The 21,512-nt window shown below is 36.2% G+C and overlaps 1 protein-coding gene across 2 annotated transcripts in view; it reads left to right on the plus strand.

Moving 5' to 3' along the window:
- FBXL17 (F-box and leucine rich repeat protein 17) overlaps positions 1 to 21,512 on the plus strand; it is a 449,402-nt gene that overhangs the window by 158,079 nt on the left and 269,811 nt on the right. The gene's annotated exons all lie outside the window — the stretch shown is intronic.

Below are 21,512 nucleotides of genomic sequence, written 5' to 3' on the forward strand. Positions count from 1 at the left end.
TCTTCAAGTGTTTTTCTTTTGTTCCCTCTCTAAGTGTGATAATTTTGTAAAACGAAAAATGTACAAAAGACATGGTATCCCTTGTGTAAAGCATGTGAGAGAGGGAAAGTTTCCCAGAAAGGATACACAGTAGAGCAAGGGGAGGTGATAACTCTAGTCCAAGTATACCTTTTTTCTGGGGAAAAACAAACAAATAGACAGACTTTAAAGTAAATGTTTATAGTCTAAACAGCCTCACACTAGCAATAGACTGTAGAGACAGGCTGTCTCCCTTTTAATATTCAGAAATTCTTTTCAGGAAATAAATTTTTTGAAACTTTTCCTCTCCAAAAAGAATGAAATGTCATTCTAACTAAAATGAAGACCCATTTAAATGCAAAGGTGGTTTTGTTTTCAGAAATAATGGATTGATTACTAAGATCTTTTAAATGTCAAAAAAACTCAAGTGGTTTAGTGAATACCCCTTAAAAAAACCTTCTTGGTTTTACTTTTTAAATGAACTGTCTGAATAAAATAGAGATTACTTTTTTGACTGATTGTGATACATTCAGATTTTATTACTATCAAATAGAATTGTATGTATAGATGAGAAGCAATATTTGGTGGATAGAGAGCTGGCTTTAAATTTAAAGAAGATCTGGGTTCAAGTCTTCAAGTTTTACCTTTGACAAATCACAAGATATTAACTGCATGGCCACAGTCAATCCACTTAACCTTTTTCTTTTTAACTCTTACCTTCCGTCTTAGAATGAATACTGTGTATTGGCTCCAAGGCAGAAGAGCGGTAAGGGCTAGGCAATGGGGGTCAAGTGACTTGCTCAGGGTCACACAGCTGGGAAGTGTCTGAGGGCAGATTTGAACTCAGGACCTCTCATCTTTGGGCCTGACTCTCCATCCACTGAGCCACCCAGCTGTCCCCAAAGTCACTTAACTTTTAGGTACTTGAGGCTGCTTTCTGAAAATTATAGACAGGTTACCTGATCTGTATTAGTAAAGAGAAGTTTCACCCTGTTACCCATTATAATGAAATCGTAGGCCTGGATTTTAATAAGAAATGACACAATTTAATGGACAGTTTGAGTAGCTTTATGTACTCATTTAAATACTAAAACATTTCAATGTAGCAGGCAAGATATAACAGTTTCAAGTATTTAGAATTTGAATTTCCTAACCCAAATTATTTTAATACGGGATTAAATAAAAGCACAACCAAAGAGGTGGTGCTCTGATCCCAGATCTATAGTACAGATGATTAAGGAGAAGCGGAATGTTAATAGGGATTTGGTATATGAGGAGAAGATTTGAGTCATGTATGTGGAAGCTCACAGCGAGGGTGAGGGTGGCTGAGTTTATTTTGAAATAGTTCAGTATTTCAGGTTATATTTTCCTTGCTGACGTAGTCATAGCTTCAGACTTTATTTTTACTTTGGCCTAACTCGTGTCGTTGATATCATTTTAATGGCTTTTCTTGATCGATTACAAACGTAAGTGCTGTTGAGATTTTTATTTTGTTAGGACCTAAAGAAAGTGTATCTTAATGTGTTTAATGGAGAAGTTTGGATTAATTGAGAAAATATTCATTTTAATTAATTGTGTCATACGGGTCTCAAGGACAGTCTCCTTTAGGTTGAATTCCATTGCTTATGATGTGTTCGGTAAAAGAACTTTCAAAAAAGAAACCCCCACGTATCAGTATCATTTAGATTACTCTTCTCATTGTTCTTGCTTTATTTTATAATGAGATTAAGTAATATTTTAATAGTATTGGCACAAATATGGGGCATTTCATCAAGATTAATGATAATTTTAGCATTTAGTTCAGGTTGGTTGGTAGCCTTTTATTGAGAGGGCATAGAAGGTGAATGTACTTGACCTGTTAGCATTTTCTGTGTTCATTGTTAGTATCAATTCATGAATAAATCATTTATTGAGCTCCTGCTATTTGCATAGTATTATTCTTTGAGTATTTTTTTCAAAAAATGTTCTGTTGTTTTGGAACATCTTCTCTGGGAAATAATAGATAAAAGTACTAGACTTGTTAAGCTCTAAATCATGTAGTCTGGCCTCACAGTAATGTAATAAATATTAAAAGTTTGAAGGAAAACATTGGTAGGTCAATTAGGGAGGGTGCGAGTCAGGAAATGCTCTCTGAATGAAGTAGAATCTGCCCTAGAAGGATACCTAGGACTCGTCTCAACAACAAACATTTGGAGCAGCTGAATCTGTCTTGAAAAAAGCCCAAGAGAAAGGAACGGGGATGAGGTCGGAATGGAACAAAGACTTGCTGGAAAGATTTGAGGCAAATAGGAAAAAGTAGTGTGGGGTCAGATTTCTACTGGAAAGATCCCAGGTTTTGGGATAAGAACTCATTTGTCAAAAACTGCTTGGAAAATTGGAAAAGAGTCTGGTAAAAATTAGGCTTATATCAACATCTCACAGCCTCTGCCAAGATAAGGTCAAAATGAATATATGATTTTAATGTAAAGAGTAATATAAGTAAATCAGGGGAACATAGAATAGTGTGCCTATCAGATCTATGCAGAAGGGAAGAATTTATGACCAAACAAGTGATAGAGAACATTACAAGATGTAAAATGAATATGGTTATATTAAAGGATTATAAAACAATGCATACTCACTGGTCCAGTAATACTACTACCAGGTCTGTATCCCAAAGAGATAAAAAAACGAGAAAGGACCTGTTTGTACAAAAATATTTATAGCTGCTCTTTTTTGAGACTCTACGAGACTCAAAAGACTCTATGAGAGTCAAAAGACTCTATGAGAGTCATCAGCCACAGATTGGATTCGTGAGACTCTATGAGAGTCATCAGCCACAGATTGGATTCGTGAGATTCTATGAGAGTCATCAGCCACAGATTGGATTCGTGACACGATACGAGAGTCGTTGGCCACAGATTGGATTCGTGACACGATATGAGAGTCGTCAGCCACAGATTGGATTCGTGACATGATACGAGAGTCGTCAGCCACAGATTGGATTCGTGACATGATACGAGAGTCGTCGGCCACAGATTGGATTCGTGAGACTCTATGAGAGTCATCAGCCACAGATTGGATTTGTGACATGATACGAGAGTCGTCGGCCACAGATTGGATTCGTGACACAATACGAGAGTTGTCGGCCACAGATTGGATTCATGACACGATACGAGAGTCGTCGGCCACAGATTGGATAGGAGAAAATGAGGAGCCCAAGGTGACTGCGGGGAGGGTGATGGCACCCCTGACAGTACTGGGGGATTCACGGAAGAGAAGAATTGGGGAGAGAGAAGGAGCTCCGTTTGGGACCTGTTGAATGCATAATGCCTTAAGGCAGAGCTAGTTGAAGATGTCCAGTCAGCAGTTGGAGATGTGAGTCCGGAGGTCGGGAGATGGGGGCTATTTAGTTAGATTTAGGAATTATCAGCAAAGGAATGCTAATTTAATCCATGGGAACTGATTCGATAAGCATGCAAAATAATATAGAGGGAGAAGGCCCAGGACAGGACTCTGAGGGATGCCCACCATTAGCAGGTTTGGCCTGGATGATGATGTAGCAGGAAGAGACTGGAGGAGGATGTAAACCTATTGAAAAGAGAGCATCAAGTAGAAAAGAGCACGGACAGTGTCAAAGGCTACAGGGAGGCGAAAGAAAGGTGAGGACTCGGGGAAGGCCATCCAATTTGACCACCTTGGAGAGCTGTCTTAGATGAGAGTCCAGTCTGTGAAAAGCCAAGAAGAGAAAGACTGGGAAGAAATAGAATTAGAATTGTTGGACAATCTCCTCAAGGGCTTAAGGCATGAAAGGGAGGAGAGATGAGAGACAATATCTAATGGGGATGACTGAAGACTTTGTGAGGATGGAGGAGAGCTGGGGATAGATCTCAGCTATTGTTGAGGGGAAGATCGAAGATTAGGAACCTAAGTCAGTCAGGCTTCTGGAGGAAGGGATCACATAGAAAAATCTGCCATATCTAAGTCTGTGAGACAAAGGTGAAGAAGGAGGTAATGGGGTTTGCTTCTGGGCAATGGGAATAGCCTCGATTTTTTGAGTGAAATATGAGATAAGGTTCTCCTGTGAAGGCGCAGGGGAAGGGAGCCATGCGATCTTGGAGGCAGGATGAAACTGGGAAATGTGTTGTGGGAAGTGAACCGTGATACATTTCAGAAAACGTCACAGGGTTATCTTGCATCCACGAAGACTCGGTTGTGATGATGCAACATGAAACGAGCTTTGCGATTTCCTTCACAGTATTTCTGTATCGTGGAAGTAAGAGTAGAGGCAATGAATGATCTGAGTGGTCCAAAGCTGAGATGTGAAGGGCAAGACTGATGATGTGATAAGGGACAAGAGCCTGGAGAGAAGGTGCCAAGGTAGACTTGAACAATTCACTAAGGGATTTGGGCTTATAGTGAGAATGAAGAGCATGTCATAAAGGATGTAAGGCAGAGGAAGAACTGGAATGACATGATTGTGACCAGAGAAGGGAATTCAAGAGTCCATGAGCATGGAAGTAGTAAAATCTCTGTGTAGCTGAGGTGGAATGGAGGAATAGGTTGTAGGAAATGAGTAAGTTGAGGGTAGAGTGTTTGAGAGAGTCAAAATATATATTGACATCAAAATTTGAGGAGAGAAAGAATATGGATCATGAAGTGTATTCAGTGAGGAAAAAAGAGTATTCTGGAGGTCAGTAGGCTACAGCTTCCAGAATTTTGATTAGAATGAACTAAAGAGGAGAGGTCACTGAGTGACGGAGATATTGGATGGAGTCATGGGGAATAAAGCATATTCCAGCTCCCACAGCTCAACCATTTGGGGAAATGAGTGAAAATACTACCAGTGCTAAAAAGTTGACCAGGAAAACTGTGCGATAGTCACTGAGGATGATGGGAAAAAGGGATTAACAGAATTGGGGATAGTTGTTGAGATTTGAATATTGAAAGCCAGGAGTTAGATTCACTTGGATTCCAATGGTATGACCGAATGTGGCTTTTTTTTTTTTTTGAGGAATAAGGACCTGGCTGTAAGTGTCTTGCCTTTTTTTTTCTTCCATAAATAAAGTCAATTTTGAATTGAAGAGATTCTAAACTGTTGATCAGAAAGCCTCACCCTCAGTTTATTCAACACGACTTATTAGAGGCCATTCTCTTGAGTGAAAATAACTAAAGGAAAATTTTTCCCATTACAAACAAGTAGAAGACAAATGGGTGTTAGTTGATAACTTGCAATATTGCTAAAGATGACCAAATCCAGTCCAAAATATACTCCATTCTCTATTAGGAATATTTTAAAAGGAATTCTATATTCGGAGAGTGATTGGGATAGATAATCTTTACAACATTAATATTCTATGATCCAAGTAGCACTCCAAAAAATGAATTAATTGAAACTATGACTTGTACCCACCAGCATCTGATTCTTTTCAGGATCCTTTATAAGTTTTAATCATATAAGCCACTACTGAAATATTTATATAATTTTTTACTCAGTGCTTCTTATATGCAGCTGTTAACCTGCAGAATTTTAAACAGGTTGTATGTGTAGACTGATAGATTTACTTCTTTTTACATTTGACTTTTAAAAATAGAAAAGGTGATTGACAGCACTGACTTATATAAAACCTCAGTGAAATTTTATTATAAAGATTGTTCTAATTTGCCTCATCTACCCAGGATGTTTATTCTGTTTCTTCTTTCAGATTTTCATTAAGTCCATAACAAAGGGTGACATTTAGAAATAAAGTTCAGAGAGGATTGGAGCAGGTAGTTCTTGTATAAAATATTTGCTTAGTGCCTCTTTTTTTATTTCCAGGAATTGTTTTGTGAGATTGTTATATATTATTATATTTGTAAGTGTTCAAGGACTACATGGATTATAAACTCTCTCCTAACAACTGTCATTCCACTGTGGAATATATATTTATAATTATACTTTGTTTTAATCTCCTAATAATACTTAATTTTCTGAGAGACTGAAGTTTCAAAATTGCCCAAAAGGAACAAGTCTTTCTATTAAATTGAGCAAGTATAATTGTATTTGTATTAGAGGATATTTTGTTCTCTGCTAACGTTGATCTGGAGGAGAAGAATACTTTTCACTTTTGAGTAGTGACTGTGAATTTTGAACAATTGTTTTTCTGCAACCCCCCCCCCCCAAAAAAAACCCAAACAACCAAGTTTGTAAGTAGAGAGGCTACAAAAATAATGCTAGCTATATAACCAGTTTTTTTGTTAGTATTTTTAGCCATGCTATCTTTCCTTTGTTGAATGTTGCAGCTTGTTTGCCTACCTATTTATGAGGCTATTTGGCTAAAGTTTAAGCTGAAAGGCAAATAGAATGATTACTTTTAGCTTGCTTTACATTTCTTGTAAATAAAAAGATGATAAAACTTATGGTCCTCTAAAGTAAATGTGGACTAAAACTTGAATTAGAGTTAATGTGGACTGAGAGGTAAACTGTAAGGTTGAACTTTTCTGAGCTGCTGAAATTTCATAGACTGACTGATTATTTTGGAAACTACCACAGTATTCAAAATTATCTGTAAGGCTGACCTTTATTATTCCCACTCTTTCCTATGCTAAGCATAGCTAGTAGGACCAAATTACAGATGGCTCGATATCCTCCCTATGAAGATGCTCTCTTTTCACAGATTCTTTGTCATTAGCCCCCTCCCTCACACCACTACTAAAAGAAGGCTTCTTCTTTGCCCTTCCAATCTCTGTCTTCCCATACGTGTTTATACTTATTACATTTAGTGTAACACACTGCTTGGGCTTCCTAGTACAGGACCCTGTTTTGACTGTAATGAGATTCCTACCCCTAGAAATTGGATGATGATGTTGTGATTTTCCTTTGTGAATGCTTCAGTAGATGCTCTAAAATATCTCTTCATATTAGTTTATTAAAACAATTTTTCATGGGCCAGTTGGGTAGCTCAATGGATTGAGAGCCAGGTCCAGAAATGGGAGGTCCTGGCTTCAAATCTGGCCTCAGATACTTCCTAGCTGTGTGACCCTAGGCAAGTCACTTGACCCCCATTGCCTAGCCCTTACCACTCTTCTGCCTTGGAACCAATATACAGTATTGATTCCAAGATGGAAGGTAAGGATTTTATTAAAAAACAAACAAACAAAAACCCCAACATTTTTCAGTGGTAGATATTTCTTTAAAATTTTTTCAACAAAATACATTTCATATGATTTTCTTTTTTGTTTCATTAAATAAGCAAACTTATGTTTCAAATATAAAAAAATGCTGTATCATAACAAGGACTTTGCAAAAGCTAGTGATGGATATATTATATAGCATGCTTTATAGGCTATTTTAATATAAATGGTGCCATTGAATTTTTGTCATTGAATAGATTACTATCCTCAGAGAATGTCCAGAAAAAACCTGTTAGACTACTCTCATAGCCTGATCCCTAAGGACCTTCCCAAGATCTCATACTATATAAGATTGATGACTAACATCACATAGATTGTGACTCAAATCTATATTAAGCACAGTTTTCAAGATGCTTAAAAACTGTCTATTTCCTTTTAAAATGTTAAGAACTACGAATGTTTTATGAAACGTCTTGTCAGTATTTTATTCAGGGAATGAAGTCAAAGATGCTAGTGCATTTGGAAATATTACCAGGGCTCACTGATTTAAAATGTGAAATTGTCAAGATTAAAGAAAATAGTTTCTCAGAAATCTTTCCTAATAAAAATATTGACAAGATCTTAACCACTTAAGTATCAGTCATAAAGTCATCAGCACTTTTGTTTTTCCCCCAAGGAATTTTCTTGCTCCTAAATCTGAGGAGTAGGGAACAGTAATTACAATAACTCACTGTTGTCAAAATTTTAAAAGGTGTGATAAATGAAGCCCTGTAAATAGTGAAAATATGAGAAAGGTGATTAATTCTGACAATTTTCATGTAAAATCTTGGCATGATAAATATCTCCTGTGATTAGTTATTAATTTAGTGCAAGGAATTTAGCTTCAGCCTAAAATATTTTTATGAGTTGTGGCATAAAAAAATGTTTTCAAAGAAAGGTATACATATGTTTAATCAGAGGAGAAATGGCTTAGATTTAATGAATAAAAATTAAAAATGACATTCCTGACATGAATATAGCTGGGCTATATTCTCTGTGACAGTCCTAACAGATTTTAAGGAACAATAGTATTTCTTGAAAGAATGAAAAATGACAGAATATTATCAATTTGAGCCTTTATGCCTCATGAAAACATGGTTTTGTGTGTACCATTTTTCCCCTGAAAAACACCTTAAAATGATACCAAAAAATCCTTCTTAATAAAGAGTAAAAAAGAAATTGTTAGTGCAGTTCTTTTGAGACATTTTTTTGTGTGTGAATTATGTGGACATCTTTTTATTTAATGGAAAGATAAAATAAGTAGTCAACAATTTTTCTTGATAAGTTGCTTAATGTTTCTGTTGCTGAGTGTTTTCATTATAAATAATGGTTTTGCATACTGTACATGTCATGTGTCATAATTTAAATTTAAATTAATATTGTATTACCTAAAATATACGTTCAGATGCCTGCCTAATTTTGTCAACTTGCTATCTATGAATTAACCTCACGGCTTAAAGTGAAGCTTTAGTTCATTGGCTGTAATTGGATGTAGTTTGCTTGTTGCACCCTCCCTATCTAAAAATCCTTATCCTGCCCTTTTGAATAGGAAATAGAAGTTTATGTTGAACTTTGTTGTAGCTTACAGTTTTACTTTGTGAATAAAAAACAATTTATAAAGCAGAACCAACATTTTTACTTGCCCTTCTCACAGTACTGTCCTTTATGACTTTACATTTAAAAGCCATTTTTTTCAGCCAGGGATATCTGTGAAAAAATACATAGCTGCTAGCGCTATTGTAAGCAGCACTATCATATGTTTGCTCTTGGATCCTTGTTTGTAGCCTTTAAAAAAAGCCCTATTTTTAAAATGAGAGTTTATTCTTTAGTTAATTGCAAGCATGAGCCTACACATACTGATTAAAGGTGGGCTCACTGGAGCAATTATTTGGTTAGTTGCTCCAGGGTGACCGTAGTCTCAAAACATTCGTTTGTGAAAGTACAAGCAAGAGTTTCAGATTTGCCAAGCATATCTAGTGCAAGCAGCATCAGCAAAGTAATTAATTTAAGCTAATTGCTTTTTCTCTGTTAAAAATGGATCTTAGAAGTAACATTGTGACTATTAAGATTGTGTAAGTAATGTTTTATCAGCTTTAAAGATTAGTATACGCACAATTTTCTCAAAAGAGATCTCAATTCCACGTGGTTTTTTATGGTTTAATGTCTCTTAGTTCTTCAGAGATGTCCAAACAGTATTCTCCTCTGTAAAATGAGGGAATTGGACTACCTCATCTCTAAAGTCCTTCTATGGACAGAACAAAATGTTTCTAGAAATTTTGTGGAGCCTAACAAGTTGGTGTAATTCATGATCTTTGCTTAGGTGCAGGATTAGAAGTATAATTATTGATTATGATTGAATAACTAGCCTCTGTCTCTGTCTCTCTCCCGTTCAATATCTTTGATTGGGTGTCCTTTGGCAATATCGGGACAGAATACCTCTTAGGACTTGGGACCTGCGGTATTATGCAATGGCATTTTCCATTGATGAGAATGTATTGTACATGTCTTACTAATATTGACCCTTCCAAGCCCAATAATACAAAATTTTACAATATTTCACTGGCGCTTCTTCAGGACCAAAGTATAGATGTAGTTTTAAATGTATGGTGTGTCCCTTGATAAGCTGGAAATCATAAACTGTTACAGAGATTGTAGAATTCTATGGACCAAACCTCAGACAGCAAATTACTGCTAAGTTTTATGGAATTCAGGCTTTCAGTAATCCCAAGCGAGGACTCTTTGCCCTCTCCCACATTCCTTTTTGAGCACGGTAAGTTATTCTTTAGTTTGCTTTTGTGATACTGTATAAGATTTTACATCTTAAAATTTTCTTCTAATGATCAGCTCTGCAATAAAACTCAGGCCGTTTCTAAAATCTGCTAAGTGGCAGATCCAGAAGTCGTCCCATTAACAAATGCACAAATGCCTTCAGGAGAGAATTAAAGCTTTTCCACACCATGACTGTATCCTACAGCATTTTCTAATGAGGTGACCTACCTTCCTCGTCAAGGTCCTGCCCCCCCCCCATAAGGATAAACTAATGTTGTTCAGGTTATTTAATGGCATTTCATGCCCACAAATCAATCCCTCTGGTACCAAGTATGATTGTTTAATACCTAGGGCTGTGTTGAATTCTTCTGGGACAATTCTCTGTGATAGCAAAGAAATCCCTGTCAGCAATAATTCTGACATTATGCAGAGGTCTGCTTTGGCATTGCCAAGAAACTGTACAAGTGGAAATAGTGCTCTTAGATTCAATGTGAAGTAAAGAAAAATTGAATTTTTAAAAAATAAAACATTTTATTTTAGATATCAGTTAGTTCTATGAGAGGAATTATTGGGGATTAATTGTGGCATAAAAATAAAAATGCATTGGTAAAGGATTAAAAAAAAGAAAACGAGTCTGGGATTATAAAGTGAATCAATTAGCTCAATGCAAGTATCCAAGGTAGGTGAATCTCAGAACTGACGTGAAGCTATTCGGATGTTGAGGATGCCATTCTAGTTTTGGGTGGCAGAAATGATTCTTCATGATGATCCAAGGGACTTCCTTGATTCTTATTTCTCTTTCACTTTGCCACAGTATATATTACTATTATATTTTCATATTCTATATTCCTTTGCAAATAATGTCTGGAAAACACAATCTCATAACAGAGCATGCAGAGTTGGGAAAAATAAGGAGAAAGGGAGCCGAACTCAGAGCAGTGGATAGAAGTGGCAAAATGACAAATTTAATTTTGATGTCAGATTGTTGTTAAGGTTGAAAAGATGGAGAAATTTGTGATAAAGTTGATAAAAACCCCTGAAAGTAGATAATCATATTCTTTGATATTTGGTGACTGATGCAAAGGGCGACTTAGGTGAGGATGGTCAAAAAAATGTGTGAAACTATGGATCAAGAGTAAGTAAGGCCTGAGAAAAGCTAGAGACTTAAGTTTCATGTCTTTACCTCATATACACTTTGTTTTATAAAAGAATTGGAAAGGATGCTATGGAGTGTTCAATAACATCACAGAAAATGAAAATGATGTTTCAAAAGATAAAAACAATTCACTAGTAAGGTAGGAATCTCTTCATTTCTTATTTCTATACAGTCTAACCACTGACTTGATAGAGCAAAGATCAAAATGTGTACAAAACTGGAAGAATAAAAATAAGAAAAAATATGTACCAATAAAATAATTTCATCATCACTTAAGAAGCAGGCTATTCATCATGAAAAATATGATACTGGCAGAAAAAAAAGGACAAATACTGTAATTTCATTCAGATGTCAAAATGATCTAAATTAATTGCCTTAGTGAAGAGACAAAAAGTGCCTTAAAAAAGGTGCCATTGCAAGTAGCAAGAGTGGCAACAGCCATGGGGCAACACATATTTAAAATATAAACTTATTTGCTGATTTTTATGGTATGCCCTTTGACTCTGATATATAGATTGATATATATGTATACATATGTGTAGCTAGAGATATATTCCAAAAGTAGAAAAGGAGTATAAGAAAGATCATAATGCAGAAGTATTTGTAATAACATTTTTCCAGTGGCATAAAACATGAAGCAAAGTTGATGCTTAGTGATTGGGAAATGGATAGAATAATTGTGGTACTTGACTATAACAAAATATTACTGTGTTATAAGAAAAGGCAGACATTCAGAATAAAGAGGAACATGGGAAGATTTAAGTGAACATACATAATGAGTACCGTAATGTGGCTGGAAAACAACAGAAATAATCTGTGGAATGTGTGGAAATTCTAATGAACAAGCTGGGTGACACGAGAAGATCCCACTTTCTGCCCTTTTAGAGAGACAGACGGGGAGTCCACTGGTATAGAACATTGCATGGACTAGTTGACTTTTCTATTTTTCTGAAATTTTTCTTTTTCGTTTTTAGAGATGGCTCTCTGGGAAAGGGAGAAATACAGAAAGAAATGTAAGTGGTTCTGTTGTGGGCCCAACAGCCCCGTCCCCTGGTTGTTTATGTGCCATTCTAAAATCAAATTAGAAACATTCATATGTCACCTGACAGTTACCAAAAGGAGATTTTCTCAGCCAAAACTAGAGAAGTTTAGTCGACAAGAACAAGCATTGAGGACGCCTCCTTCCTGTTGCTTGAACTGACAATCGTGTTCTACCAGCCAAGTTTAGAGAATTCTGCACGTGTTCTGTGTCCTCAGGCCCCCAGTGCTCATGGCAGTCTGAGCCTTTAGTGCTTGGAGCCAACTATGTCTTTTACGGAAAGGGCAGCACGGAAGCCCTTCTCCAAAGAGAACATACAAACAAAATCGATGCAGTATATCTTATGGAGTCATATAGTTTACAAACTACGTGTTTATTGTTTATTGACTAAAAAACCATTGAGTGAAGCAGAGCCGAGTATGCCACGTTAGAGGTTGTCTTCCATGAAGGTGTTTCCCACATCCACACGTCAAAGTTAAATAAAACTCTTGGAAAGATACATCCTGAGGGATAACATTGTTCAGTCCGTAAGACACGAAGAAGAGAGACTCGTTCACCAAAGCTATTTGCCACTTCGAAGGAGGAAATTTCACATGTTCAAGAGGGAATCCTTGTGAATAATGAGGTCCTTAAGATGCTTTTGTGTGCAGATGATACCTGCAGGTTGCAATCAAGCTCCAGCATGAGATTGGGAACAACTCGAGAATTTGACACCACCATTCACGGAGTCCAAATGAAGTGGAGGAAGAATGTCTATGATCCTAGTAACAAAGTTGGTTGTACGGAGCTCATCTATTTGCATCTTGGACAAACATAAGAAATGGACCCCAGTTTCCTCACCTATAAAATGGGGATAATATTGGAATAAGTACCTTATTTATGAATATGTACCTCATTATGAAGCTTAGAAAGAGAATGAATGCAAAAATGTGCTAAAAATACAATTCTGCTCCTCCCTAGAATATAAGTTCTTGATGGCATAAACTGTTGTCTAATTTCTGTTTCGCATAGGGACTGGTGCTTCATAAATTCAGTTGAATTGTATCTACTGCACTATTTTTTTAAACCCATATCTTCTTTCTTGGAGTCAATACTGTATATTGGTTCTAAGGCAGAAGAGCAGTAAGGGCTAGGCAATGGGGGTCAAGTGAGTTGCCCAGGGTCACACAGCTAGGAAGTGTCTGAGGTCAGATTTGAACCCAGGACTTCCTGTCTCTGGGTCTGACTCTCAATCCACTGAGCTACCCAGCTGCCTCCTCCACTGCACTATTTTTAAAAGACTCTTACCTTTGATCTTAGGATCAATTGTATTGGTTCTAAGGCAGAAGAATGTTAGGAGCTAGGTGATGGAGGTTAAATGATTTGCCCAAAGTCATATAGCTAAGAAGAATCTGAGGGAAAATTTGAACCCAGGACCTCCTGGCTTTGGGCCTGGCTCCCAATCTATTGAGCTACCTAACTGCCCCTACTCCACTATTGTGGAAGAGGCATGAAGGAAGAGAGAATTTTGATGCATGCAAGACAGAAAGCTGGGGACATCATCTGTCAATCAAGGTGAACATTCCAAATAGAATGTTCCCAGGAAAGTCAGTTGGAGCCTAGCTGGGAGATGAACTGAGAGATTTCCTTGCCTTCTGACCAAGAGAGAAACTGGCTTCTTCTGACCTAGGCTGAGGCTTTGGTGTGGCTCATGTTGGTGACTGACTGTTATATACTGGGCTGATTAGAAGAAGACAGAAGAAAATCAATTGTCCTTCACTCCTTGACAGACTTTTGTGTCACAGCTGTGACAGGAATGACATTTCCCAAAATCCTCCTAATCCTCATTATAGACTAGGGATAACCCTAACCCTCTCACCTCATCTTCCATCCTTGTCCTGTTGTTCCCAATAAACCCCCATACTTGAGAAAGAGAGAAAGACTATCTTCTCTAAACCTCACAGTTCACCTTTGAGTTACATAGAAAGGTGACTAACTAACAGGGGTGGGGGGAAGGGAGGCAGGAGGGAGTGGATGGAAAACTGGGAGGTGAAGGGTGGAGGGTAGGAAATATCTTCACCTATTAGCCATTAGTAGCAATCAATAGGCACTCTCTGATAGTATCTCTGGTAGTATCTCTCTATCTCCTAGTATATCCTTTATTACTCTAGGCAACCCCTTATCTCCATTATAACTAGGCACCCTCAGGTTTCCCCTAGTATCTCTCTAGTCACTCCAGAGTATCTAGTTATTACAACAGACTCCAGAGTATCTATTTACTACAATTTGACAAGCACCAGTATCATTTTTATTACACTATGCTTTTTTTTTTTAAACCTTTACCTTCCATCTTGGAGTCAATACTGTGTATTGGTTCTAAGGCAGAAGAGTGGTAAGGGCTAGGCAATGGGGGTCAAGTGACTTGCCCAGGGTCACACAGCTAGGAAGTATCTGAGGCCAGATTTGAACTCAGGACCTCCCGTCTCTAGGTCTGGCTCTCAATCCACTGAGCCACCCAGGTGCCTCCCTCTACTATGTTTTTATCCAACCAGAGGTCAGAATAGGTGCGGACATTAGGTTGATATTTAATAAGTGTGTAAATAATTAATTAGATGGGACAACTGAAGCTAGTGAATTCAAGATTGTGATCAAAGTAAGATGATAAATGAAAAATGAACTTAGGCTGTGTCTAGGGGTGCAGATAAAGTCATTTTAAGTTTACCATAAAATAGATTGTCAAAATAAATCTGTGAAGTCAGAAAAGTGGTGCTTTTTTCTTATGCATAGACATAACAACACATGATTCTGAACCAGAGGAGTACTGTATATTATATCCAGAGGCTCCCATGGTCTCCGGTCTTAATTAGCCACGGGACTGTGGTGTGTCCCATCACCTCCCTGAGTCTCAGTTTTTATCTACAAAATAAGGAAATTTGAGTAGGTGCCTTCTGAAGTTCCTTTGTGTCCTCTATAGGTAATTCTCTAAGACTCTCTGATTTTAGAGAGAATAAATTATTTAGCTAGAAAAACACATTTGAGAGAGCAAAGTATGTTTACATACTTTCTTACATGTTGCAAAAATTCTTTGTTGGACATGATGGAGATGGATCTGGACTTTTATTTTCATTAGTGAGGAGAACTCCTGTCATGGGAATTCTTATCCACCAATGCATATCACTAACTCATTTGTGACTTGAAGGAATTGCCTGGAGTTCTGAGAAATTGAGTGACTTGCTTGTAACAAAGGCAGATGGTCCCTGTCAGAGGCAGGATTTGATCCCAGAATTTTCTGGCTTTAAGGCTTACTCTCTTTTTTACTATCCCAGCACATCTCTCAAAACTTATACAAAAGAAATGACAAAATATGATAATAAAATAGTTTGATCATCTTTGTAAAATTTGAAAATGTTTGAAAAATGAGTTATCTTTTTCCTATTTGTGGTACTTTTTCCTATAGAAGAATTGACATTTATTGGTGAAAAGTGTTGGGAGAACACATTTTATGCAGTTAATTTTTGAAAATAAGTTTTTATTTATCTCTTGTTTTTTACACCATTTCTGCCATATTCCTTACTCTTCCCTTCCTAGACAGTCATTGCATATAATAAATAGCAATTTTAAAAACAAAAAAGGAGAGGAAAAATCAGCATACAGTAATTTTCAGTATAGTTATTATAGGAGAATATAACTGAACTATTGGAGTTAGAAACTTCTAGTAAAATGACTTTTAAACACAAGTGCCCATGTTCTTTCCTTTTTTTCCCTAGGCATTGTTTATTCCTAGAACTCCAACATCATTATATTGTAGAGATGCTTTTTCATCAAAACTTTTGGAAGCCTTCCACAAATAGGATGCAGCATTAAATACTTGTTAGAGTGAGACCTGTATTAAGTATTACCAAACAGGTCTTGTTAGACACCCTGATATCTGTGCAGACATTGCAAGTGTTTCATGGTAGTCCCCATCTGTGAAAAATGCAACAATCTTAACAGGATAAGTTAAAAATAATTTTGGAAAATTACATTCCTCTTGTTTATTAACTACATGTGTATTGGACTTAGGGAGTTTGGTTGATTTTTCTTGTAGCAGGTCTTCTGTTATTTAATTTGACATTTTTTGTATTTGTTATTTCTAATTCATAACTTTGTTTCACATTTTGTTCAATCATATAATTTACAGACAGATTCTATATGTAGATAATGTTTTTGTTAAAAACATTTAAAGTATCTTCAACTATAGGTTTTCCATAGTGGATATAGGACTATAGGATCATAGTTTTTGAGATGGAAGAGACTTCAAAATTCATTTAGTATAACCCCCTTCATTTTCTAGATGAAGAAACTGAGGCCCAGGAAGATTTAATGATTTGTCCAAGGTAACGCATAGGTAGTGGTATTCCAAAATAACAATTAATACAAAAATAACTTTTATTTTATATTTGTAGTAGATTTACATTTTGAATTTTATCTTATTAAAAATAATTACCTGAGTACACATCAGTTAATAGTTGGGTAAAGGTGAATTATGGGGTAAATTAGTCTGAGGTTAAAAATTTACCATGGGTAATCCTTAAAGTAATTAATTTGTATGTAGATAATAAAAATTAACTGCATGTTAATTTTAACAGGTTTTATTTAAGTCAATCACATGTATTAAAAATCTACTGAAATATTATACAAATATAAATGTACACTTGTTTGTGATGGTCTATGATGCTGAATCATCTATTTTAGCAGTTTTAATAATAAGATCTCATTCTAACAATATCCAACTTTAGTAACTGTTGAACAGTGTGAAGAATATTGAACTTTAGAAACATTAGAAAAGTTAACCTACTTTTATTATTTTTGAGCAGGGTTAGGATGTTAACAAGGTACAACTTAATTTGAGAAATTCAGCAAACAAAAATTTTTTTGTCAGAAGCTTTCTATATTTTATTTTCCTGAGCTGACAGCAGCTAAGAAAGAATTTCTGTGTATTTTCTGCATCATTTGCGGTCATTAGTTTTAGACATTAGTAAATTGTGTCATTCATCTTGCCATATTTTGAAAACAAAAGAGTACTAAGTAATAGTATAATTCTGGACTTAAATGAGTAGAAATCACATAGGATCTCTGATATAGTTCTTTTATTTCATGAGCATTAAATAAGTAAATGCATTATTCTTTGGTGTTTATAGAAGGGAAATTGCGGGGAGCCGACAAATCTCCACTGACTGACAAAATCACAGTTTGGGAGATGGGAGCTGCAAGGTAGCCCCCTGATAATGAGGCCCCCACTGATCCCCCTCAGTGATCTCTCTCTTTCCAACTTCCCTAACTAATGGACTTGTTATGATTATTATTCCTTCCCCAATACAGGAGAAATAATATGAGAGCAAAGACTTATAGGGTTAAAATACATATATCCCACTGTAATCCCCCTAGATTATTACGCCAAAAGATTGCATTCATAGTATTAAAACATAAAGATCACTACCTTCTACATTACCCCTCCCTTCTCTCTCTCAAGCACAGATACGCTTTAGGACTCCAAAATCAACACTGTCCAAATGCTGCAACACCATAATAAATCTTTCCTTACAGTTACCAATGAATTTGTTGATAGATGGAAACCAGGTAGCATTGCTAGGAGCTTTAAAGTAACACAAGAAAAGCAGAACTTGTACATTGAGGAAAACCCCAAATCTGGTCTGCTTTATGTTACCTTTTCAAGCTTGTACATAGATATAAAATATTTTGTTATTCATCTCCTAAGTAATTGTGAATGATTATGAAAGCTGATCAAAAGCACAATAATCCTTCCAGAAGGTCAGAGGGTACTAGCCTCCAAACTACCTCTCCATGTCATCTCCATCACAAAGTTTCTGTTGTGGTATCCTTTTGTTGATTAAATGATTTGTTAATGTGTGACATATCCAATTAACTGTAGAAGACCAATTTCTACATAAGAAAATTGTGTGCCAAAGAAGTATGTAATCACAAACCTATATAATAAATGAACCTCCTTGCGATGGCAGAACGCTACGTGATGCCTATGCATGTGGGACTGAACACATAGTGTCTCTCATCTCCATTACTTGACTGGATCGTCAGACTTAGATGGAGTACACCCTCACCCTCTGAGAGACTGCTAGATGGATCGCAAAGGAAAATCTCTTCCTATTTTCTTTTCATTTCAAGAACTTTTTCCTTTTATTCTTTAAGCACAACAGTGTCCTTGACCATCTTTTCTTTCAGTTTGTCCATGCTCTCTTAATCCATTAGTTGATTTCTTACTGATGAGTAAATCTGTATGTACATAGATATACCCATCTTTACATAAAGACACATGTGTATATACATGTAAATACACATACATATACACAGTAAGTATGCATACACATACATATACACATATACCAATAGGCAATTGAGTCTCAAATTTAAAATAACAATAGTTTTCCAATAAAGTATCCACTCAGCTAGTACTCCAGATAAAGAGACGTGGTTTCTCTTTTTCTTTACTTCAACTCTCATACAAAATAACCTCAAATCATCTTGTCTCTTTTATAAAATTGAGTAGTAATAATAAATGATAATGAGATTGAGATGCTGAGAAATTTTAAGATATTTCTGAAGTACCTTGAGGTATTTCAAATAATTATAATGAACTATTAGTTTACTATTAGAATGGTGGCACAATTAATAGAATTCAGCATCAGTGCTTTATTGTGATCATATCATAGTTGTGCTCAGCAAATTGACTACAGAGTCTTAACTCAAAGTTTAAAGATTTGTTCAGCATTCAGAAAATTGCTAAAATAATTTATCACTAAAAATAAAAATATCAAAATATATGATTATATCATTAGATTTATAGTTTATATGACAAACTACAGCATTCTTACTAAAAACTCTTCAAAGCAAATTCCTAGGTCTTTTAATATATAATAAATTCATTTATCTTTTAAAAGAACATATATTTGCAATGGAAAACATTGGAAACTTTCTTAATAAATGCAGCAGTAAAACAAAGAAGCCCCCCTCCTTTTCCACTATTATTTCCACTATTATGAGATAATTCTAGAAATGCTAGCAAAACGAAATTAAAGACATTTACATAGCACTTAATCATGTGCCAGGCACTGTGCTAAGTACTTTACACTTTTTATCTTATTTGGTCCTGAAATAGAAAGTGTTAATCTGTGTGACACTATTTCTGGATGCTGCAATGACTCTGGCTTATGACTAGAGAGTGTGGCTACTAAGTATGGGGACAGAAATACTTCAGAGATACAGAGAGATGCTGAGAGAGATGCTGCCACAGAGATGGAGAGATGCTACAGGGAAATGCTGCCACAGGGATACTGTGTTTTGCTAAAGGGGAATGCACTGGGGTTTGCCTACTGGTTTCTACTGATGGCTGATAGATCAATCTCCTCCTCCCTTCACTCCCTCCCTTCTCCAACCCTCTCCCTCCAGGTTTCTTCTTGAAGCCTTTGGCTTCCTCCCTCCCCCCTGAGTGAACTAAGATATTTATGAGAAAAAACTTCTTCCTTTCTTTTCTCAGGTGAGGAGTTTATTGGAATTTATTATTAACAGGATGGGAAACTGAGGTAAGAGGGATGAGGGTTTCCCTAATCAATAATGAGGGAGAATTTGAGGGATTGGGAAATCAGTCCAGTCACAAACAGTGACTGAGAGAGACAATCAGAGAAATGGAGGACAACAGTTAAAATCTTCTTTCTTCTCCACAAAGCCACCAAGAAAAGTCTCTCCTTCAGCTTGGCTTTCCTCCAACTCTTGGTCAGTCAAATCTCAGAGAGAGTAGAGGTTTCCCCTTGATCAGAAAGCCCAAAGCCAAGCCAGCCCTACAAGAGTCCTTCACCCATGGACAGAAGCTAACTGGGATCAGTTCTCAGCTTCTTCCCCTTCAGTCAGGCTCAATTGCCAACTCCTGGGAACATTCTGTTTAGAACCTTCTTTTTTAATTGACAGGCAGCTCAGGTCCCCAGCTTGTTTCTTGCATCTTGGCTTGTCCTGAATAACCTCTCTCCAAGTCTCTACCACAGTCCTCACAATACTTTTTTTTGGATGCAGGGTGGGGGAATGCTACTATCTCCGTTTTACAGATTATCAAACTGAGTAAAATGGAATTGAATTGACTTTCCTAGGGTTGTTCAGCTAATAAAGTGTGTGAGCCCAGATTTGTACTAGGTCTTCCCGACTCCAGACCCAACACTTTCTCAGCTGTGACACCTTATTGTCCAAGAAAAAGGAGTGATGAAACTATCCCTATTTGCTGAAATTATGAATTACTTAGAAAATTCTAGACAATCAGCAAAGAAACTAACTTAGATAATTAATAGCTTTAACAAAGTGTATCACCTTAAAAAAGAAGCCCACAAACATTTCTGTATAGGTTAGGATAACAAAATATAAGAGGAAGTATTAGTAAGGTAAGTCATTCAAAATAAAAACACATTAAGTATTTAGAAGCTGACCTACTGAAACATACTCAATACTTACATAGATATAAAGTATTTCTTAAAGAAATGAAAAGCAAATTGGAGGAATATTTATTACTCATGATTGAGATATACCAACATAATAAAAATGACAGTGGTACTGAAAATCATTTTAGTAAAATTCATTTGGAGGAATAAAAGATATAGAGCATCAGTGGAAATAGTGAAAGTAAGAATAAACAGGAAATATAGCACTTCTAGATCTCAAAGCTATATTCTAAAGTAATCAGAAAAGCTATATGAAATAGATTAAAATATAGAATGAATGGACAATGAAAAACAAATTATTGAACACAATTATGCAGTTTTTTTTAAACCCTTATCTTCCATCTTGGAGTCACTACTGTGTATTGGCTCCAAGGCAGAAGAGTGGTAAGGGCTAGGCAATGGGGGTCAAGTGACTTGCCCAGGGTCACACAGCTAGGAAGTGGCTGAGGCTGGATTTGAACCCAGGACCTCCCGTCTCTAGATACAGTTTTGATGAACACAAATTACCTGAGAGAAAACTGCCTGTTTGACAAAAATTGATGACAAAGCTGGAAAGTGGTCTGGAAGGTATTTAATAACTTGTACAGTATGCCACAATAAACTTAAAACAGATATATGACCTGAATAGTAAAAATCATATTTTAAAAATAAATCACTGGGAAGAGATATGAAAGATCTAGCAATGATGTGAGTTATTAACCAAATAAGAGATATAGACTAATATCATGTGAAAGAATTCTCCAAATTACTTCTAAGAAGAAATGCAAATAAAAACTAGGTTTTATCTTACATCCACCAGATTGGCAAAGATGACAGAAGATAGGGAATAGTAAGTGTTAGAGGTATTGGAAAGATAAGTAAATTGACAGAGTAGTGAATTATTACAACTATTATGGAAAGCAACTTAGAATCATGGAAATAA

This window comes from Monodelphis domestica, chromosome 3, assembly GCF_027887165.1.
Source record: "Monodelphis domestica isolate mMonDom1 chromosome 3, mMonDom1.pri, whole genome shotgun sequence".
Taxonomy (NCBI): domain Eukaryota; kingdom Metazoa; phylum Chordata; class Mammalia; order Didelphimorphia; family Didelphidae; genus Monodelphis; species Monodelphis domestica.